Consider the following 22461-nt stretch of genomic DNA (forward strand, 5'->3'; position numbering starts at 1 on the left):
CTGAAGTGTGTGTGTGGAAACAGAAGAATAAACAACTGTGACAAGTCACACACCATCGAAATTTATAGATGAAGTTTTATTATTATTAAGGTCTAGCGAGGCTAGCAAGCCAGGAGACAGTTCCTATTTTAGAGACTTGGTTGATCTCATTTCCTAACAGGGGGTTATGCAGTCACGCAGGTCTGTGTGGGGCTGGTTGCTCAAGGGTGCTGATGGGGGGCAGAACAAAGGGCGGCATGGAGTGGGCCCTTCTTGTCATTTCCTGGATAAGGCCAGCAAGGCCAGGATGTTTGGGATTGGCCAGTATGCATATTTTTGCTAGGCTCCTGGATATGGCTGTCCCCAGATACCTTGTACCTGGCTGTGGGGCCGTAAGGGTAGGTGGACCATGGCCCAGCATGGAAGAGCCTGAGAAAAGTATAGTCTAGTTGGTGTGCTCTAAACGTGGCTGCTTTGTGTATGAAGGGATACAGTCCAGTGACTTATGGCTTGGAACTTGGCTGGCTCTGGGGGGAACATCCTCTCCAGTGTCAGCAAGGTCCCAGATGTCATGGCAGCAGAATAAAAAGACATGCTCCGTCCAGTGGTCTCCAGGGACCTCAGCACTCAGCCTGCAGGCCACGGGTGCATTTTGCTGTCTTTGCCTGGGCATCTGTTTAAAATCTCGCTACGCCGATGCCTCAGGCAGATAATGGCATCAGCTCCTGTGGCCCACAGGCTCTCTCTCGCCCACAGGCTCTCTCTCGCCCCATGTTGCTGTCACCCTGTCTCAGGCCGCTCACCGGCCTCTGTTACCAGCTCGTTCTCAGTGTGCACCCTCATCTCCATTTCCCACCTGCAGAGAGTACAGCCCAGGGGACCTTTTTCTCTGACTTTATGGTCACTCGTTCCTCTTCCCTATGCGCTCCGCTGCCCTGCCTGGCTTTCTGAGAGTAAGTCACAGTGCTTTTCTCCCTGGGGGTTCCGCACTGTCTGCCTTCTTTTCATTGATAAAATTATTCTCTCTCTCTCTCTCTCTCTCTCTCTCTCTCTCTCTCTGTGTGTGTGTGTGTGTATACATGTGTAGGTCAGAGGACAATTTGCAAGAGTTGGTTCCCACCTCCCACCACCTGGGTCCTGGATTTGAGCACGGGTGGTCAGGCATGGCAGGGAGTGCCCTGTCTGAGGAGCCATCTCACATCCCTGCTGTGCCTTCTCCATGGGGGACTCCTCTCTAGAGGTGACAGGAACCACTGGGGCTCTATCTCTTAGCCTCCTACCCGAAGAGACTTGGGGTGAGGTCACCAGATCGAATAGTAAATACAAAGGCACACTTGAGGGGGGATCTGAGGCTGGAGCCACACCTGTCTTCCGACCCAGCTCCCCTTTGGCCCACGCCCTTATCGGACAGAACCTTTGCAAGGCCACGCGCTGGGGTGAATGCTGGTCTTTGAGCAAGCAGGCTCATTTCTCACCCAGCAGGTATTAAATGAGCACCAACTACACACATTACATCCTGGGCTGTGGGTCCTCTGTGGGGGAGTGGCTGCCATGATAATGGCCCGGGGAAAGTGCTGCATGATGAATCTTGTCTTGGGGAAGCAGCTGGGCAGGTGGTGATGTGATGGTCCCAAAGAGGAACGGATGGATGGGACTGCCCGATTGTGCTCAGTCCTGAGGCTCACAGGCTAGGTTGTACTGGGGGTGCTAGTCAGGCAATAGTGGGTGAGCTCTGTTCTTCTGGGGGTGAGCTTTCATTTCAGCCTCGGAGGAGAAGAGCTGGGCCTGAGCTAAGCTTCTTCCGATGGCCGTGGTGACTGGGCCACGGACATGCATTGTGTCATGTGTCACAGAGTTAGAAGCTGATTAATTGACAGCCAGCACCCAGGCCCCAGCTCTGCCTTGGGGAGGACTCTTTGTTTATAAGCTCTGCAAACTATCCGGCGAGCACAGTCCAGGTTCACATCCGCTACTGTTTACTTTCATTTTGCCTGTGGTTGCTCATTTGTTTAAGTGTGCGCCATGGTCGTGTACCGTCAGCTTCCAGGGATTCTGTTCTCAATTGTCTTTCTCCACAAGGTTAGCTCAGTGCAAGGCAGCGAGAGCTATAAAGAGGCCGATGGCTAGCAAGGGCACGAAGAAACTTCACTGCTGAAATCAGCGCCAACCCTTGAGAAGGCACTGTGACCTCTCACAGGATTCCCACCCAGACTGCCAGTCCAGAGTCACAGGGAAAGCTGTAGGAGCCTGTGGGCGAGGGCCTTGCAGGTGGTAACTGCTGGAGGCTGGGCTGGAGGGGTGGTCCCAAAGCTGCGGCCACCAGGAGAAAGGTGGCCCTTTTCAGACTCTCACAAAGCCAGACAGAAGCGGCTGGGTGTTCACAGCATCTCTTCTTTCCCACATACCACTCACCTTGAGTTCTGAGGGTTTTTTGGAGGTGTATGTGTTTATGTGTGCATGCATGTGTGGAGTGGAGGAAGTCAGAATTAAATTCTGCCTCAATTGTTCCCCACATTGTCTTTTTTGTCCCCGCCTCCCCTGCTCTAGGGTTGCAGGTACAGCCACCATGTCTGGCATTTGTGTGCGTGCTGAGGATCTGAACTCAGGTCCTCATGCTTGCATGGCAAACACTTTACCCACTGAACTGTCTCCACAGCTCAAGGTTTTTTTGTTTTTTTTTTTCCTTTACTCTTTGGGGTCTGCCATCCAGCTCCCAAATAAATACACAGAAACTTATTCTTACTTATGGATGCCCAGCCTTAGCTTGGCTTGTTTCTACCCAGCTGTTCTAACTTAAATTATCCTGTATCTCTTCTACCTTTTGCCTCTGGGCTTTTTGCCTTTCTTCATTCTATATGTCTTTCTTTCCTTCTTGCTTCATGGCTGGCTGTGTGGCTGGTCCCTGGTGTCTTCCTCCTCTTCTCTCTTTTTTTGCTCCTCCCTCCTCTCTTCTTCTCTTCTCTCTTTCTTGAGTCTAGATTTCTCCTTCTATTTATCCTCTCTGCCTGGCAGCCCCGCCTCTTCCTCTCCTGCCTAGCTATTGACCAGTCAGCTCTTTATTAGACCAATCAGGTGTTTTAGGCCGGCAAAGTAACACAGCTTCACAGAGTTCAGCAAATGAAACAAAAGGATGCAGCACATCTTTGCATCGCTAAACAAATGTTCCACAGCGGAAACGAACATAGCACGTCCTCAGCTAGAATCCCACAACTGTGCTGCGTCCTGCTTCCACCTGCACTGCCACAGCTCCGACCAAGCGACTTGCTTCCTGCCAGGGACAGCACTAGTGTCCCCTCGCCCTCATTCCGCCCAGCATCGGTTAGAAGCACAGACTTGGCCAGATACATTCACTCTGTTGTCTTCCCCTCCTTCTCCATCTCCTCTCCCCCTCCCCCTCCATCTCCCCTTCTTCCATCTCTCCCTCCCCATCTTCTTCCCCCTCCCCTTCTCCTCCTTCTCCATCTCCCCCTCCTCCCTCTCCTCCTCCATATCCCCCTCCTCTTCCACATCCCCTTCCTTCTCAGAATGAAGATTCAGGTTACACCTGTTGTCTTAGGTCTACAGGGCCAGAGAGATCTGGGTCTAGCTTGCCTCACTTCCTGTAGTCTCCCAGCCTCTCTCTTAACAGCTGCCGGGACCTGGAGTCAGCTCTGTAAGCAGGTACCAGGCTACGTTTGGCCACCTCTGCTAGTGTGCTGTCTGCTTAGGACAGCCTCCTCCTGACCTTAGAGCCCATCCCTCCCCATACACCAAGCCTCAGGCTGACGGCTAGTGCCAGGGAGAACACGTGCTGAAGACCCCTTGAATCAGACCTCGCTCGGGGCCTCTCCTGTCTTCTCTTTACTTTTGCTGGTTCTGTCTTCCCAGGGCCAGGGACGAGCTCTGTTTCCTGGTGAACACAGTGAACACAGTGGCCTGCTGAGTGGTGCTCGGCCGGAGAAGCCACACAGAAGACACTCGAAAAACACTTTGTGTGCTGAGTGTATGAGTGTGGAAAGGACTGGAAGCTGACATCCTCGACTAGTCTCAGTCATAGCCCACGCCATTGGCGTAACAGTAAAGACTCTGGAGTTCCACAAAGTCGTGCCTCCCATATTCTCCTCCCCCGCCACAGGTGGGATTACGCCGTAGCAGATGATTCTCCAGGGCCCTGTGAGCCACTGACCTTCAGGGTTACTGAAACCATCACGGGTCACTAGGGCTGTTCTCAGCAGCACCAGAGCCAGACTTGGGTTTTCTAGACCTTGATAGTTCAAGACCTTTCCCTGCACCAAAACAGAGCAGCTTCCAGCTGGAGCAAATCTTGGACTATGTTGTCCAGAAAGCATGTCTCCAAAGGCTGGGGTGATGGTTCCGTTCCCTAAGTGCTTCCCCCTCAAGCATGAGAACCGGAACTTGATTCCCAGAACTCACCTCAAAAACCCAGGTGGCAGTGCATGCTTGTAACCCAAATGCTAGGGAGGGAGACAGGAAGATTCCTGGGCTCACTGGCAAGCTGGTCCTAGCCTACCTGGTGAATTCCAAGCCAGTGAAAGACTCTACCAAAAAATGGCTCCTGAAGAATGTCACCTAAAGCTGTCCTCTGACCTCTACGCATGGACCCACATGAAAAAGAAGATATGTCCTATTTCTCTGGCCTCTGTGCGCACGCACGCGTGCACACACACACACACACACACACACACCGTGTCTTGTTTCTCAAGAAGAAAAAGGTTATAGGACAAGCAGTCTTGGTCTTGTCTTCCTTTTGGTCTCCAGGACATGCAGAGGGGTCCTGACCCCTGTCCGGTGGCAAAGCCAATGCTCCTTCAAAAAGTTCAGTTTTGTGTTTACAACCGATTTTTTCTTTACTGATATATAGTGAATTCCTTTCCGTGCCAATAAACGTAATTATACCCCATTCCCCCAAAGTCTTGTTTGGAGATTAGATAGGGGATAAATGTTTCCCTTGTGCTAATTCTAGCTCCGTTTATATTACTGTTTTGCAACGTAGGCAAACTGTTTTCTTCTTATTTAAGCATCTAAACTCTGTGTTTTAAACTGTTATGGCATACAGATCTTCTCAGAATAACAGATGTCTGCTTGATAGAGCTGTTCCCCAGGAAAATAACTGGCTGCCTTCTGGTCTCCAGAGGGTGACTGTGCAAATATGCATCTTCTCACCCTCTCACCCTCTTAATGGAGGGAGCAAACATGGGGCCGCGGGCTGCACTTCCAGATGGGGACAGACAGAGCAGCAAGGCTCTCAAGAGGCTGATCTTGTCCCTCCGGCTTAGAGGAAGGACTCTTCTTAAATCTCCTAGGTGAGCAAGGTCATGACACAGAGACACCAAAATGTGTGTGTATTTTTACAAAATTTGCAAGTTTCCCCAGAGTCTATCGATTATCACTACCACCATCATTATAATTGTCATCATGGACCCTACCACCATCACCACCACCGCTGCCATCATCATCATCATCATCTCTGACAGTGAGAATTTTGGATCACTCAAGTTGTGATGTTCCACTGCTTAAATTCTAACCCAGCTCTGTCACATCCTAGCTATGGTCTTGGGTCCCACATCTTTTTAAGCCCATCTCATCTCTTGTTAGATGGCGGTTGGTACCATGGGTGCCTATGCTTTAGTCTGTTTTGGCTCCTCTAACAGAACACCCTAGGCTGACTAGCTTATGGACAACAGAGATTCACTCCAGAGGCTGCAAGCCCGAGGTTAAGGTACCAGCAGATGTGGTCGCTGGTGGTGGGGCCGGCTTCCTCACACAGGATGCCTCCTTACTGTGTTCCCACATGCTGACCAGGTAAGTTGACTCCCTCAGTCCTTTTCAGAAGGGCACCAATTCCTTTCTTAGATCAGAACTCTCAAAACTTAAGTTCCCTTCCCAAAGACTACCTACCCCTCTTAATCAGAACACACTGGGGACGAGCTTCCAACACATGACTTTTTCAGGGACATAAAGGTTCCTGGCACTGCATATGGCTCGGAAGAACATGTATGTCATGTGCCAGACATAGTGCCTGGTACACAGGGGGTTAACAAACATTAGTGTACTGGGGAATCATGGAGCTACAGCGGTCACCTGGTTTATCTGAGGCCACATGAGGAAGGACAGAGGTTTCCTGTCACTGCCACCCGCGCAGCCCGAACACACGCCCCTCCCGGTGTCACCCTCGCAGTCCGAACAATGCCACTCCCAGTGAGGTTTGAGCAGCCACAGGAAGTGCCCCAGGACCAGAGCTGGGTCTGCCTGTCACTCAAATGATTAGTGTCCTAATCAAACACATCTTCAGAGCAGGATCTGCTGATGCCCACAGCAGAGCCAGCGAAGGAGCAATCAGGGGAGGGGGGGGAGGGAGGGAGAGAGGGAGAGAGGGAGGGAGGGAGGGAGGGAGAGAGAGAGAGAGAGAGAGAGAGAGAGAGAGAGAGAGCGCTAATGGCAGAGATCCCAACAGCTGGGACATAGCTCAGTTTCCAACCTGAAGCCAGCTTCCTCATCAAATAGAGTGGTTAGGCTCAGGCAGGGGAATGGGAGGGGCCTGGAGGGCCATGGGGAAGTAGCTAGGAAGGTTGGAGTGGGAAGTCTTTAGACATTCTGCATCTGAAGGAAGGAGAGGGGACCCTGGGGTCTCTGTGTCACTTGGCAGGAAGGCCTGAGTGGGGCCCACAGTACAAGCCTTGGGCGGTAGTCATACCTGAATCCCAGTGCTGAGGAGTCAGAAGGGACCCCTGGGGTTCACTGGCCAGCTAGCCTAGCCAATCAGTGAGCTCCAGGTTCAGTGAGGGACCCTGTCTCGGGAAGTAAGGTGGAGGGTGACGTTGGTATCTGGCCCCCACAGGAGCGCGCTCCCACGAAGGGAAGGTTGCAGGATGTTTCCTGCAGTTCACAGCTCTACCTCAGGAGGGCGATAGTGAGCTATGGAGGAAGAGAGCCGCTTGGCTCCTGGCAGAGGAAGTTTTTGAGGAAAGAGGACCCTCAAGTCTGGGTCACCATCCTGGATGGATTCTCTTATATCAGAGGGTGTGAGAGGCCTCTTCCCCAGGTCTGGCTGTGAAGGCTCATATACTAATCTTCAAAGACGTGCCAGGTCCGGTGCCAGGTGACCAGGGCCCCTGATCTGGCAACCAAATGCGGGTGGCAGAAGTAGAGATGCAGACTAGAAGACGAACAACTCTCTTCTGGTCCCCAGGTCCCAGTGCTGCCTGAAAGACTCAAAGCACCTTCTGCCATGCTGAGATTTCCTCCAACTCTTGTTTGTTTGTTTAATAAACTGATTGGCCTATTAGCTCAGGGTTTTTTTGTTTTGTTTTGGTTTTGGTTTTTGGTTTTGGTTTTTCGAGACAGGGTTTCTCTGTAGCTTTTGGATCCTGTCCTGAAACTAGCTCTTGTAGACCAGCCTGGCCTCGAACTCACAGAGATCCTCCTGCCTCTGTCTCCCAAGTGTTGGGATTAAAGACATGTGCCACCACCTTCCAGCTAGCTCAGGCTTCTTCTTAACTCATATATATATATATATATATATATATATATATATATATAATTGATTTTTATTGAGCTCTATATTTTTCTCTGCTCCTCTCTCTTCCTCTCCCCTCCCTTCAACCCTCTTCCATGGTTCCCATGTTCCCAATTTACTCAGGAGATCTTGTCTTTTTCTACTTCCCATGTAGATTAGATCTATGTACGTCTCTCTTAGAGTCCTCATTGTTGTCTAGGTTCTCTGGGATTGTGAATTGTAGCTGACTTTCTTTGCTTTATGTTTAAAAACCACTTATGAGTGAGAACATGTGATACTGTCTTTCTGGGTCTGGGTTACCTCACTCAGAATGATGACAACTCTTGTTTTTTATTTTAATTTCATTCTCTGTTTTGGTCTCTGCTACTCTCAAAGACCCCACATAGTCCCAGAAGTCCATCAGCAGGATGCTTATGTTAATTTATTAATGGGGTGTGTGTGTAAGCAGCCTTTTATGGGATTTGCTTTTTGGTACTGGGCCTTACACATGTAGCCCAGGCTGGTCTTGAACTCACTAAGTAGTCCAGGCTGATCTTGAACTCACTAAGTAGCCCAGGCTGGCCTTGAACTCACTAAGTAGCCCAGGCTGGCCTTGAACTCATGAATGCCCTCCTTCAGTCTCCCAAGTGCTGAGATAACAAGCATATATCATCAAACACAACAGAAGCATTGTTTCAATAAAGTTTATTACTTAAAAGAACTGCAAGATTTTAATTTAATTTTATTTTACAATAAACTGTCTGACCCTAAAGCTACATTAACAAAGATCAAGAAATGACTGGCTGGGTACACAGAAGTTTAAAGGCTTAAAATGGTTGAGATATTAAACTTCTCTCTTACCCATTACTTGACTTGAAAAGCAAATATTTAAATCCTCATCTTGAGGCAAAGAGATGTCTCAGCAAATAAAGTTGCTTGCTGCCATGCTGGTGACCTGAGTTGGATCTCAGGGTCCCACACAGTGGAAAGAGACAGGCTATATTCTGACTTCCACACCCACACCATGGCGCCAAAGCCATACTGCCCTCCCATACACACACACAGGTGCACACATAATAAAAGTTTTTTTTGCTTTGGGTGTTCCTTCTAAACTATAGTTATTTCATAAACTTCAGAGACAAGAGGCTAAAATTTGGCTGTTTCTACTCCTGCTCGCTGGGGTAATTTTATTGAATAGATGAAACATCCAAAAAACCTTTCAAACCCTCAGAGCTAGAAAGAGATCGCCAGCTCATTTCCGGTTTTGTAGCTTCTTTTTTTTTATTGTTTCAGCATTTTAATTATACAGACTAATGGATTTTAATTATACAGGCCAACAGACTTCATTGTGCCAATTTTATACATAAACATAACATACTTTTGTGTTGTGCTTCCTTTCAGTCACAGCAACACGAAAATTTAACTTTTCAAAGCTATGACTCCGTCCGAAGGAATGTAGGGCCAATGCCAGTGAAGGAATGGACTTGCTGGAAGAGAGAGAGCAGGGGCAAGCAGACCAAGACAGCAAGTTCCCTTTATCCGTGTACTCTAGAACAGGCAGAAGCTGGATCGTCCCACTTCAAAAGGTCTGGATTAAAGGTGTATTTTTCCACCTCAAAAGATTCAGATTAAAAGTGGGTCAGCCCACTTCGAATGACGTAATTAAGAAAAAGATCCCTACCGCTGTACCCGGTCGCATGGGTTTTAGTTAATTCCAGATGTAGTCAAGTTGACAACGGAGACTAGGCATCACAGATCCAGTGCCTTTTGCTCGGCCAGGAGTCCCACGCTCAGGTCTGGTCCCTTTCCATATACACATGGTAACACAGAAATCTTGTGTGTGTGTGGGGGGGGGGGAGGTCATTAGAATGTCAAGGCATTATCTGTGATCCCCACCCCCTCGTGTGTGTGTGTGTGTGTGTGTGTGTGTGTGTGTGTGTGTGAATGCAGGGGGGTGGACAGCAGCTCTTGGATATTTTCCTCAGTTGCTTTCTACCTTGCTTTTGAGACAGGGTCTCTCCTGTCTCCTTGCCCCCAGTGCTAGGATTATGCATATGTGCTTCTGTGCCCAACTTGTATTTGGGTTCTGGTGATCAAACTGGGGTCTTCATGGTTGCATGGAAAACACCTTACTGACAGAACCACTTTCCCAGACTCCAGTCTTTAAGTTCATCTCCTTTCCTGTCCCCATGATGCACGAGGACCATTCCTCTAGGTCACCTCGGACAGAAGTCACTATGGGGAAGAAAACAGGAAAAGAGCTGTGACAAAGCCCACTCTCCCCTGCCAGCCCGGAGCTTAGCAGCTGTCCCAACCTTGGCTAACTTGCTTGCTGGAATGCACTCTGGCTGAAACGGCATGGGACAGCCACTGAACTCCAGCTGAGCTGCCGGAATTGAACAAGCCCAGTCCTGCCCGTGAGTTCATCCTGCAGCTGCGTGGACAGGAATAGTATCCTCCAGACTGAAGATGAGCTCAGCAGTAGCAAGCTAAGCTTTCTTCGCCTGCAGGAGGCTGGCTGTAGGTTCAGTCCCTGGTATGGAGTGTTTATGAGAGCCGACTTGAGCTGAGGTGGATCTCACAGTGTTATTGCAATTTTCCAGGGATGTCATTTTATGATGCCCCCTCCACTCCCATATTTAATGAGGCCATTTTTTGCCCAATCTCATTAGGTAGAAGGAGTTTGGAGCTCTTTTTCAACTAAAATACCAGTATTTCTTTGATGAATTGTTAAAATTCTAATTTAGAGTGTTTGGTTATTTCCAGTTTTATTATCCTTTAATAGTTAATAATAATTTATTTGTATGAAGTACTCCCTCCCCCCCAACACACACACGCACATTTGCCCCAGAACTAAAAGTGTCTGGTGAGGCCTGCAGAGCAGCCCCCTCCTCTAGCTGGCATGGATCCAAGGCAGAGAGCTGCTACACTTCCCCTTGTGGTGCGTGACTGCAGAGTTGTGCCCTGGTCCAGTGTGACCCTTGCTGCCTTGATGCCCTTAGCTGCGGTGCTTTCCATAAACCTGTGTCAAAGTCTAATCTGGAAAGAAGCTGGCGATCAGGTTTAAGTATCTTTCCGTAACAGTTTCTATCACTCACAGTCTGGGCACTTGCTCTGTGTATGACAGCGTGGGAATGCTTATTCTTCATCCCCTAGATCATCTGCAGCCCAAACTGGGAATAGGAGTGAAGGTGGGGAAAAGGTAGGGACAGGGGCAGGGGCACGGAGGCAAGTACCCTTCCAAGAGGTTTACCCGGGAGGAAGTCATGCATTGTCTGCTCAGCCTCAAGATGCAGCAGAGTCCCAGCTGCCCAGAGCATCCATACAGGGCTAGACTGCCAGTTGTCCATCACCCCAAAGGCTCCAGCTTCCCAGAGCATCAGTGCAGGGCTGGACCACCAGCTGTACATCATCCCAAAGATTCCAGCTGCCCAGAACATCCAGGTAGAGCTGGACCACCAGCTGTCCCTCATCCCAAAGGCTCCAGCTGCCCAGAGCATCCGTGCAGGGCTGGACCACCAGCTGTACATCATCCCAAAGATTCCAGCTGCCCAGAACATCCAGGTAGAGCTGGACCACCAGCTGTCCCTCATCCCAAAGGCTCCAGCTGCCCAGAACATCCAGGTAGAGCTGGACCACCAGCTGTCCATCATCCCAAAGGCTCCAGCTGCCCAGAGCATCCATACAGGGCTGGACCACCAGCTGTTCATCACCCCAAAGGCTCCAGAGCTGAGGCTTCTCCCACTCTGAGAGGTGACTTATGGAAGATGCTTTTCAAGAAAGACAGGAACTCGGGTAGTTCAGTTTGTGTGTTTACCTAGCTCGCACAAGCTACGCATAAACCGGGCAAATGGCACGTGCTTGTGATCCTAATACCTGGGAGGTAGAAGCAGGAGAATCAGGGGCCAAGAGCAGCCTCAGCTATGTAGTCTGTTTTATGTTACCTGGGCTACAGGAAACCCTTTCTGAAGTGGGGGGGGGGGCGGGGGCAGGCTGGAGATGGGTCAACAGTTAAGAGCATACTAGCTGATCTTCCAGAGGATCCAACTTCCATTTTCTGCACCCATATGGTGAGTCACAGCCATCTGTAACTCCAGTCCAGGGGATTCCAGCACCCTCTCTGGCCTCTGCAGACCCCAGGCATGCATGTGCTGCATAGCCATAAATACAGGCCAAACAGCCACACACATAACATCAAAGAAAACATTTTTTAAAAACACAGGAATCCACACTTTCATTTTACACAAAGGAAAAAAATGAACTAAGTAGGGAGACTGATGAAAGAAAAAAAAAACACCCTTGAAGACCTGTTTTATTTCAGTCTTGGCTCAATTTCTTAGCCTGAGCTCTGGAGAGCTTTTGAGGGCGCATCAGTCAAAACAACTGCAGTGGGCTGATAAATATTAACCAGTCCCCTGGTTACCAGCAGCCTTTGAAGCTCCCCATTGCTGGCTGCTCTTCCCGCCTCACGCCTCACTACCGTGGATGGACTCTGCATGTCCCCAAAAGGCCAGGTTCAGCTCCGTTGCACAGGAAGAAGGAGAAAGGGATCGATGGCAGATATGGCTGGAGAAAGGGCTCAGTGATGCGGCGCCCGCTGTTCTAGCAGAGGATCGGGGTGTGGTTCCCAGCACCCACAGAAACTCAGAACTGCTGCAGCTCTGGCTCCAGGGGATCCAACACCCTCTTCTGGGCTTGCTGTTACTTGTGTGCCTCTGGGTGTGCATGTGTGTGTGTGTGTGTGTGAGAGAGAGAGAGAGAGAGTGTGTGTACACACAGAGGTATAAGCGTAAATAAAAATAGTCAAGTAAATCTTGTTTTCAGAGGCAGCAGGAGATATCATGGCTACTGCCTGGGTGAGGGTTGCTGTGAAAAACAAACAAACAAACAAAATGGGGCTGCTAATTAGTTCCCAGAACTTGGTATTTGACTTTTCTCAGCGATGGTGTGTGTGTGTGTGTGTGTGTGTGTGAGAGAGAGAGAGAGAGAGCGAGCGAGCGATGGTGTGTGTGTGTGTGTGTGTGTATGTGAGAGAGAGAGAGAGAGAGAGAGAGAGAGAGAGAGAGAGAGAGAAGAATATGTCAGACTAGGTTTGTTCGGTGTTAGATGCTAGACTAGTCCTGGGTTTTATGATTACTGTTTACCCTTGGGCTGCACAAGAGGTGGATGCACGCTGCGGTGGAGTGTGGACCAGAGTGGACTATCTTGTTCCATTCCTTTGTCCTCTGAGTGGCCGGCTGCCTATGTAGTTTCCTGAGAACCCCTGTCTACCTGTCACAAGTGCTTCCGCTTCTCTCTCCTTCAAGACCCACTGCAAGCCCAGAGACCTACACACAGGAACCCTTCCATCACTGAGTGGATCGGGAAAAGAATTCCCAAGGGCGAAGCTGCAGAAGACGCCCACACTGCGCTTCCTTTTTCTGACCCGGCACCTGGTGCTCTTCCCATCATGCCCAGCTACAGCGCTGGGAACACCGGCCTCTGTCCGCCAGCAATTGGTCTGGCTGCGCTATCCTCAGAGAAACTCTCAAGTAACTTTGGGACTCGGGCTGAATCGTCAGTCTGGTTTTTTTTTTCCACGCTTTCATTTGCTTGTTACAGTTTTCAGAGCTCCATTGAACCGTTTGTGAGAATGAGTGATGGTACATCTGCCAAAACATAGTGTGGGTGGTGGCATCCTGCTCTCTATCCTGCACACTCAAAGAGACGCTGCTGCTAATTACATCTGTCCTGTCCTCGTGTCCCCGGCTGCCTGCCTCAGCATGGGCGCTGCTGATGGTGTTCCAAGCTCAGACGTGAGGGAGGGAGGAGGGCGAGGCAGCCGAGCCTTTTTTCTCTCCATGGTGTGAACCCCAAGCTGGGGAAGGGTGGTGTTGTGGAGCCACTTTCAGCGTTGGTTGTGTTGGAGGGGAGGACCGGGGTGCCCCTTGGAAGCAAGCAGCCAGGTGGAAAGCAGCCTGAATTGCAACCAAGAAATGAAGCCTACAAGGTTTACCTTGTGGCCAGTTCAAGAATGGGTTTGGAAAAGTCGCAAGTACAGTTCTGGAGTGTTTGGGGTCTAGATGAAAAAGAAAAATTCGATAAACCAACTTGGAAGCTCATCTGAGCAAGACTGGCTGAAACTGGTCTAACAAGAACCCCTTGATAGACCCAAGGAAACCAGAGTGATAGAACAGGCAGGATGAAGGGAGGAAGGGGTAGTTAAATACAGCTGTTGAGATAGGGAACTAACCTGTGTCCTCAGACTCTGTGTGAAATCAGCATAGGAAGATAACCACTCTTTGCTTATTTTTAAGCATTCTTTGGGTGACCTTGTGAGCTGAGACGAGAGGAAAGGATGGTCTGTTGTGCTGGTTTCGCTCAAGTTCAGGCTGTAGAAACCACAACTCCTTAAGAGATCAAACCAGTCTGCTGGGCCCTTTCCTCTCATGGCGTAGGAACAAAACGCAAGACACTGTTAGCCGTGTAAAGGTTGTGGAGGTTTCGGGTGGGCCATCTCATCATTCTTTCAGGACAGATGCTGAGGGGCAGAGGTCATGTGACACATCTCTCCACCTCAACAGAGACCTGCAGTGAGCGTGGGGGCCTGACATGTGATTCTGAAACCCCTCACTGTAGCTCTGTAGACTTCAATCTCATGTACGCTTTGTGCAAGACTTTCCTGTATCACCAATTCAATGAATTGTCTCCAAAACTGCCTGCTGGTGCCAGTCTGCAGCCCTCTGTGTTCTGCTGCTGCTGCTCAGCTGTTGTCTAAATCAGGCCGTGCACTTTCCAGGGGCCATCCCATCCACCACTGGTGTTGTGTCCTGTAGAAGGAATTTTGACCTGTAATGAATGTCAAAGCCTTCACAGGGAGGGATGTGTGCCTCTCTATTTTTTAGTGTCTCATGTAGCCCAGGCTGGCCTCAAGCTCACTTGGTAGCAATTCTGCTTTTGCCCCCAGCCCAGCAGAAGTCTGGACATTTCTATAGATGAGAAGGGTCTCCTGAGGGCTACCACCCTTGTGTCCCTGGATAATTCATCCCCATGACACATTCAAGCTCTGTGATGTGCACCAAACACAGCAGCCTTCCCTCAGACCCTGCAGGCAGGAAGGAAGGCACGTTGGAGGAGAGGGGAGGGTGCTGGGTGCTGTCAGCAGCACATATTGACACCATGCAGTGAGTCTTAGGAGAAAATCCATTCAGTATCCAAAGGGAGTCAGCAGAGCTGTGGCAAACTGAGGTCCCAGATAGCTTCACTAGCAGCTCTATGCCTTGGCCTCTGGCTCCCCAGACTGCCTTCCTGGGCATCTCTAAGGGCTGGGTCTTGGACGTGGTGGGGATGGGTGTCATGCTCTTGTACACAGTAAAAATTTGTCATTTGTATTGGCTTAATGAAATGCTGGTTGGCCAGTAGTCAGGCAAAAACTATCACTGGGGTGACCAGACTAGGAGAATTCTGGGAAGAGGAAGGAAAGAAATAGTCACCATCAAGATACAAAGGAAACAAGATGAAAATACTGCTCCGAGAAAAGGTCATGTGGCTAAACATAGATAAGAATTATGGGTTAATTTAAGTGTAAGAGCTAGTTAATAATAAGCCTGAGCAATAGGCCAAACAGTTTATAATTAATATATGCCTCTGTGTGTTTCTTTGGGGCTGAACAGTTGTGGGACTGGGTTCATAGCAGCGCTATTTGTCGTAGTCAGAACCTGGAAACAACCTAAATGCCCCTTGACTGAAGAATGGATGAAGATGTGTTGCTTTGGAGAAGAGGTTTTGCTTTTATTTCCACAGGAAATGAGAGGCTGTGAATTCATTCTGGGTTAACAAAAATAAGGTTTGATTGAGGAGGACTCCTGAAAAACCTCCAATGGGAATGGGTGGCTTAGATGAGCCAATGTTTCAGAACACCTCTGTTGCAGTTTCTTCTGAGTTCTGCATTCAGAACAGCATTTTATTAAACCAATACAAGTAACAAATCTTTACAGTGTACAAGAGCATTCTCCCACGGCATGAGCAGTTCACCCAAACAGTTTGTAATTAATACTAAGCCTCTGAGTAGTTATTTAAAAGTGGCTGTGGGATGGGGCGGGACAAAGAAACCTCTGGTTACAGGTAAGAGTTCCAATGGCCACTTTTTGCACTGGCCACCAGAGCTGGTCATGTGATAGAAGTTCTTGGTGTGGTTACCGTGGGGTCCAGATTTGGGTTGGGTGGAACCCCTGGGTTGAGAAACGGTTAACTGAGAGGCCACAGTAGCCAGCATGGGCTTCTTTCAGCAACAGCCACGCACAGGTGGACAAGCTCCGTGCCTCTGCAGAAGGAAAGAACTACAGTGTTAGGTTCACTAGGGACTGTTTCTCTTTATAAAACAACGGTGTTTGTGGCTAGACACACTGGTACTGTGACGTAGTGAACAGGACCTGAGAGGTTCAGAGAAGAGGGACGGAAGCTGTCAACATTGGGAACCACCTCCAAGACGGAATCACATTCATTCATCAGCGCAAAAACTCCCTGGACAAAAGGAACCATTGGATACTAGAATTATAATAACAATGCCAGTAGCCACAAAGCCTTTTTTTTTTTCCTGAAATAGGTTTTCTCCGTGTAGCCCTGGCTGTCCTGGAACTCACTCTGTAGACCAGGCTGGCCTCAAACTCAAGAGATCCGCCTGCCTCTGCCTCCCGAGTGCTGGGATCAAAGACCTGCACCATCACCGTTCAGCTGCCACAACGCCCTTCTAAAGGAGAACACTGATTTGGGTTCCGTTATAGACATGGTATCTTGATGAACTGGGGAAATGTCCAATTTGAGGGGTATGGATGCTTTTTTCCTATGGCGAGCTAGCTCATCACATGTTAAGTCACCTTCCCGTTTGGGCCAGAGGAAGGACCTCATGTATCTGTGCAAGATCTGGCTTGCACACCTGTGAGTTTCAACAGGTGGGTGGCTGGAAGGTGGCCCAGCGGGGGGCTTCCTGACTGTGATCTGGAGGAAGACATGATAAGGTTTCCAAACGCACAAAGACCTTACACTGCATTTCCACAGCAAAATCTCCCCCATGGGCACTCAGGTTCTCATCTGAGCACAGCGCTGTGCCGGGACCTCATGATGGGAACACAAGGCAGCCGGATTTTATGCTCTCTTGACTCAATGGGTCTTCTCTGCTGCATGTGGACCATGCCTTGACTTGGAGGCCGAAGGAGAAGCTGTTTTCCAGCAGCTACCCACTGAACAGTGGTTAATGGATGGGGATGGGGAAGAAGAAACACACCTGTGGACAGGAAGCCTGGTTATATGTGGTGGGGAGGAGACTATCTCAGAAGGAGAATGGTCCTTTTCCTCAAGGAAGATCTCCACGTGCCGAGTGTCCTGCTCCCCAGTAGAACTTGGACAAGTATTGCTGGGTCCTAATGGCTCTCTTGGGGGAGAAGGGGAGAAGGCAGGGCAGTAATGGCATAGACACCACCAGTCAGGCAAAAGGCACACAGCAGACTTGTTTATTCAGCAATGGGGAGAGCCTAATGTACCCTCTTCCCAGCACCCAGGCCGCTTTCTGATCCCTTAGCTTTGCAGGGTTGCTCCTCATCGGTTAGGCACGAGCAAGACAGCACCTGTTGCTAGGCCCTCAGGCCGACTCCAGGTTGACTTATCTCTAGGCCTTGTAGCCCTTATCTTCCTACAAACACAGTCATTTGCATTTGATTTGTGTTCAGCCCAAGAAGGTGTGGAAGTCCCCTAGGGGCAGGGCTCCAAGTTTACCTGCCCTGGCTGCTTCCTCTCTCCCAGGGTTAAATGACTGCCACAACTAGTCCCAAAGGCCAGGCCCCTTTCTAGCAAAGAGTCCCGGGATCCCGGCAAAGTATGTGGGAGAGCTTGCAGTCGAAGATATGAGGCTGGCAGGCTTGGGGTCCTCCAAATAGACTTAGGGTCCAAAACTCTCAGGTTCTGCAGGAAAGCACACTTGGGGTAACGGTCCCCACAGGTCTGGTTCTCACACTGTGGAGCTTCAGGAGGCCCTGAGGATCTATACAGTTTGCACTCAGGAGGCTGAGGCAGGAGGATTTTGAGTTTGAGATCAGCCTGGACTACATAATGAGATCACCAAGAAGTAGTGTGGGGTGTGGGCCAGGACTCTGCATTTTAACGGGAGCGGATCCAGGCATTACCTGGCTCACCCCGTGAGAAACCCGGATATTTGGTGGCTGTGGTGGCTGTTCTTGGCGTCAACTTGACCACATCTGGAATTAACTAAAACCCAAACAGCTGGGAACACCTGTGAGGGATTTTTTTTCTTAATTAAACCATTTGAAGTGGAAAAACCCACTTTTCATCCAGATCTTTTGAGGTGGGGAGATCCACCTTTAATCTGGGCCATGCCTTCTGGTGGCAGCCTCTCTAAGGGTGTGGGAGAAGGGAGTTTAGCTCTCTGTCTGCTCTCGATCTCACGGGCAGGCCCATTCCTTCACAGGCACTGGGGCCTGCTTCTTCAGGATTCTGGTGTATACTGAAGTCAGCTGAGACATCCAGCCTCAGGAACTGAAAAATTACTGGATTCTTGGACCTTCCACTGACAGAATGAACACCTATCTGGATTGTTGGATTATCTGGACACCAGTCTGTAAACCATTCTAATAAATCTCTCTCTGTCTCTGTCTCTGTCTCTTTCTGTCTCTCTCTCTCTCTCTCTCTCTGTCTCTCTCTCTCTCTCTCTCTCTCTCACACACACACACACACACACATCATATACAGTATTCTATAAGTTCTGTTCCTCTAGAGAACCCTGACGGCTAAGGCCAGTGTTGAGGTAGACTCACGCTCAGGGCCTCAGCAGCCCAGGGAAGTGGTGAGATTAGGTGCTGATCCCGTCCTGGTGAGGAGCTGATGGCAGACCTACCCTGTCACCTCCTGGGCCTTTAGTTAAGCCCACTGAGTCTTCCGGGGGTGACTTGTGTCTGATACGTTGAGAAACCCAATTAGAACCTGCCTCTGGCCCATCTCTCCTGGGGACATGGCAGTGAGTTTGTCTCACACTCCACTGGTAGCTGGGTTTCTCCTCAGACATTCCATTTGCCTGGAGAGATGGCTTCCTTCATGTTACATGGGCCCACACATCTGTGGGGCTCCATGAGGTTGTCACGATCTGGTGAGTACTTCAGCACCCAGCCAGTGCCTGGACGAGACTCCCTTCCTCTCTGTAGACATGGAGGTGGCCACTCAGGATGGGCCCTGACTCTCATTTCTCTCTGGTCCCATGGTGTGGGACAGATAGCACCCATGACAAGTCCTTATCATCAGAACACACCTCCAAAACATAGTAGAAATACCCAAATACTAGAAACCTCTTGGAAACCCCTGGTTTTAGCAGCTGAGGGGCTAGTCAGCCTGGCAGGCATTGGTCATACTAAGGGTGACCAACTGTCTCTTTTTTCTCAGGACTTAAGACTTTCAGTGCTAAAGCCAGGCCAGATCTGGATGGCTAGGAGCATCGATGACAAGAGAAATTCCCTTTCATGACCTGGGTTCTTTTTCCAGCCCTGTACCCCTAAGGTGCCTTGCTTGCTACCTCACGACCTCCCACAGCCACCTGTTCTTTCCCCGTGATTCCTGGTCCCACTTTTACTTACGGGATGCTTGCTGGCACTTGGATTATAGGCCGAGATTTCCATGATTGAAATAACCCAGAGTCCTATTCATCATGTGTCCCCAGGGGCTTGGCACAGAGCCTGGAGCCTGTGGAGAGGTTGAGAAATACATCCTGTGTCATGCATGATCTCATTCTATCACCATAGCAACAGATAGCCCAAAGGCCAAGAGGATGGCTCTGGTCCTTGATAAACCTCAGATTGGGTGCCCAACTCAACTGCAGCACAGCGCACAGGCCAAGAAACCACTGTTGTGCCCTCGCTGTCAGTCTAGACAGGGCAGCGCCCATCCCGTAGCTCTCAACAAATTTTAAAAAATAACCGTCGAACAACAGACACCCAGCTGGTGGACTGTGCTGTAAGTCAGTGACTGTCAGCCCCAGCTACATCTTAGAATCACCTGAAGTTTGACAAATCCTGGTGCCCAGGCTTGGTCCAAGACTACTGGGGTACAAGATTATACTGCGTGTGTGTGTGTCTGTCTGTCTGCCTGTCTGTCTGTGAGTGTGTCTGCATGTGTAGGTACTCAGGAACAATTTTGAGTGTCATCCTCAGGAACACTATTCATCTCGAGACAGGACCTCTCATTGGTTTGGAGCTCCCAATTAGATGAGACTGGCTGGCCAGGGAGCCCCAGGGGTCCTCCTTTGTCTGCCTTCTCAGTGCTGGAATTACACGCACACACCAGCACATCCGGTTTTCTGTGGGAGTTGAGTTCTGGACTCAGAAACTCATGTTAGCCTTGCAAACACTCTTCTACTGACCGAGCTGTCTCCTTGGCTGTACCTTGCCTCCCCTACTTGAGACAGGGCTTCATGTAGCCTAGCCTAACCTTTCAAACACGCGGTGTGTGTGAGGATAACCTTGAGTTTCTGGTCCTTTTGTTTCCACATCATAAATTCTGGGATTACAGGTGTGTTCCACTCACCCAGCTCCTAGGGTGCTGGGGGCCAAACCCAGGACTCCGTGCAAGCTACAGAAGCATTCTGCCAGCTGAGCAGCCCCAGCCCAGGACCTGTACTTCTCTTTCTCTCAAGACAATTTCAAATGGGCAGCCAGTTTTGAGAGCCGCCGCCACTCTGACTGGCATTCCCCGCAGCACCTGCTGGGTGGCATTTGCCGTATTTACTGAACACTAGGAAGTGTCCAGAGCATTCTCTGGACAGCCTCATGATGTGGCTTCTCTGGGGGATGATCACAGACACTGGCAGGACCAGCAGGAAGTCTTGGCTCCCCACATTTGCTGCTGCCTCCTACCCTGATGAGCAGAGATCGTTAACCTATGAGAGAATGCAAGAGACGCAGGGACCCGTCCTCACTTCCTCGGTGCTGCGCTAACAACAGATTAGCTAGCAGCTGGACGAAAGGATCCTGGAACTCTGACTGTCATTACCTGACAACGGCCGTGGTGTCAACATCCCCATCCTGGTCTGTGGCAGGCTCTTGTCCTGCAGTGACTGAGCTGAGGGCTGGAAAGAGACGAGCACCACGTCCTCCTACTTTGATGAGCCACAATTCGGTTCCAATCCCCCATGCTCATGTAGCTTCCAAGGTCATTGCTTGGCTCCATCTGCCAACCCCCTGCCAGGGGTTCTCAATCTGCTGGGATCTTGAGGTCCGGAAGCACAAACAGCCCTCGATGGGTGATGCTCTTTTGCACCTCTGATTGTGAACCTGGGGTACACAGACCCATTGAGAAGAATCTTGATTTGACTAGACAGTAGATGCTCAATCAAACTGAACAGAATGTGGAGGTCCTTGGTCTTCCCAATAGCATTTTCCATTTAGGTGTCATTTCACCCTCCAATGTCTCTCGCAGGCTCAGGGAAGGCAGTGTCTTGGGCTTCACCGGCAGATGCGGAAGCTGAAGGTCAGTGGGGATTTATCCAGGTCCCCCATACATGGGACAGTACCCAAATCTCTGCACAACCAATGCTGGCCTCCAGAGCTCACACCCCGCCTGTACTTTCTGATGTTAAGATCTATAGCTCTGCCACAAAGGAACCAGAGTATAGGAGGGGCAGTGGGCATTGTTGGTACCCCACAACAGCAGGGCTAGATGATCTAGGTGCCAGGGGAGGCCCAACAATGGGTAGTGGGCGAGCAGGGCTGGGAGCAATGACTTTAAAGCTCCTGTAGCAGCAGTGCCTACTGACATCATCACAGTGATGAAGGGAGAATCCAGCATCCCGGCCTCCAGGCACCCAAAGTTCATGTTCCCAAAGAAGAGGTGCATCTTGACCTCAGCAGCCCCTTTCTCCAGGCAGTCCAGCCTCCCACTTTGAGTCCTTGGTGAGCAGCTGTGACAGGAGAGTCCATGAGACCATACGATTGGGCCTCTCCATCTGCCTAGAAGCCAGAAGGGCAAAGGAACACCCGTGGCTGTGGCCCCTCCAGGTGTCCCCCCTCTATCTTCCCCAGCGTCACCTTCTAGAACTCACATCTAGAGGGGGACGTCTCCCCAGACAGGAGAACTGAGGTGGCCAGCGGGGCAAACACCAGCTCCCAACCTTGTAAAACGCCAAGTCATACCTTCAGTCACCCTGCGGTGCCCTGCCAGGTCAGCGGCTCAGACTGGTGCCCACATCTGGGCTTCTCTTTTCTATTTTGTTTTAATGTTTACTTATTGTTATGTGTGGCTGTATGTGCCACGGCGTGTGTGTGGAGGTTGGAAGACAGCTTCGTGGGGTTGGTTTTGTCCCTCTGCCTTACACATGGGTTCCAGGAGCTGAACGCACGTTACCGGGTATGAGAGAAAAACTTTACCCTTGGAGCCATCTCTCCAGCCCTGAGCTAATCTTTCCCAGATGTGAGGAACTGGGTTGTGCTGTTTCCATTCCCAAACACAAGCAGTGCAAGACTGTGCAGTGGCTGGCCCTCCACTTCAGCCCCAGCGCCCGCAGTGCCAGCAAATCGGTAGCCTCATCAAGGGTGATAAGGTGGAGGCAGGTTGAGAAGCAGGGCTAGTTGCTCATCAGCTCCGGCCAGGCAGGACGGGCAGCGAGTCAAGACTTCTGCCTTCTGCAAGGAGTGCCAGAAAACCAGGCTTTCCTGGGAAATGTCTTCGTCTGAAACATTTGGCTACTAACTCAACATTTTTCTGTTTCTAAGATTTTCTGTTTCCACGCTATACAGGTGAAACAAATACCTGCCCGCACTGTTGCCGGTTTGCAAGTGTGTTAGCCGGACAGGTGTGGGTGGATGGAGGAGGAGGCAGAGTGGTTCCCTGAAGGTGGGGGACTACATGCGAGCTGGAATGACTGGGAGACTCAGATGTTGGGAGGGATCAAATGTGGGTGGGGATCAGAGATGGGCTCAACCGAGACCTAAGGATGGAACATGCCTGGGTCTCAG

The sequence above is a fragment of the Microtus oregoni genome, unplaced genomic scaffold (assembly GCF_018167655.1).
Source record: "Microtus oregoni isolate MIOR12 unplaced genomic scaffold, Mior012 000016F_ref0000370, whole genome shotgun sequence".
Taxonomy (NCBI): Eukaryota; Metazoa; Chordata; class Mammalia; order Rodentia; family Cricetidae; genus Microtus; species Microtus oregoni.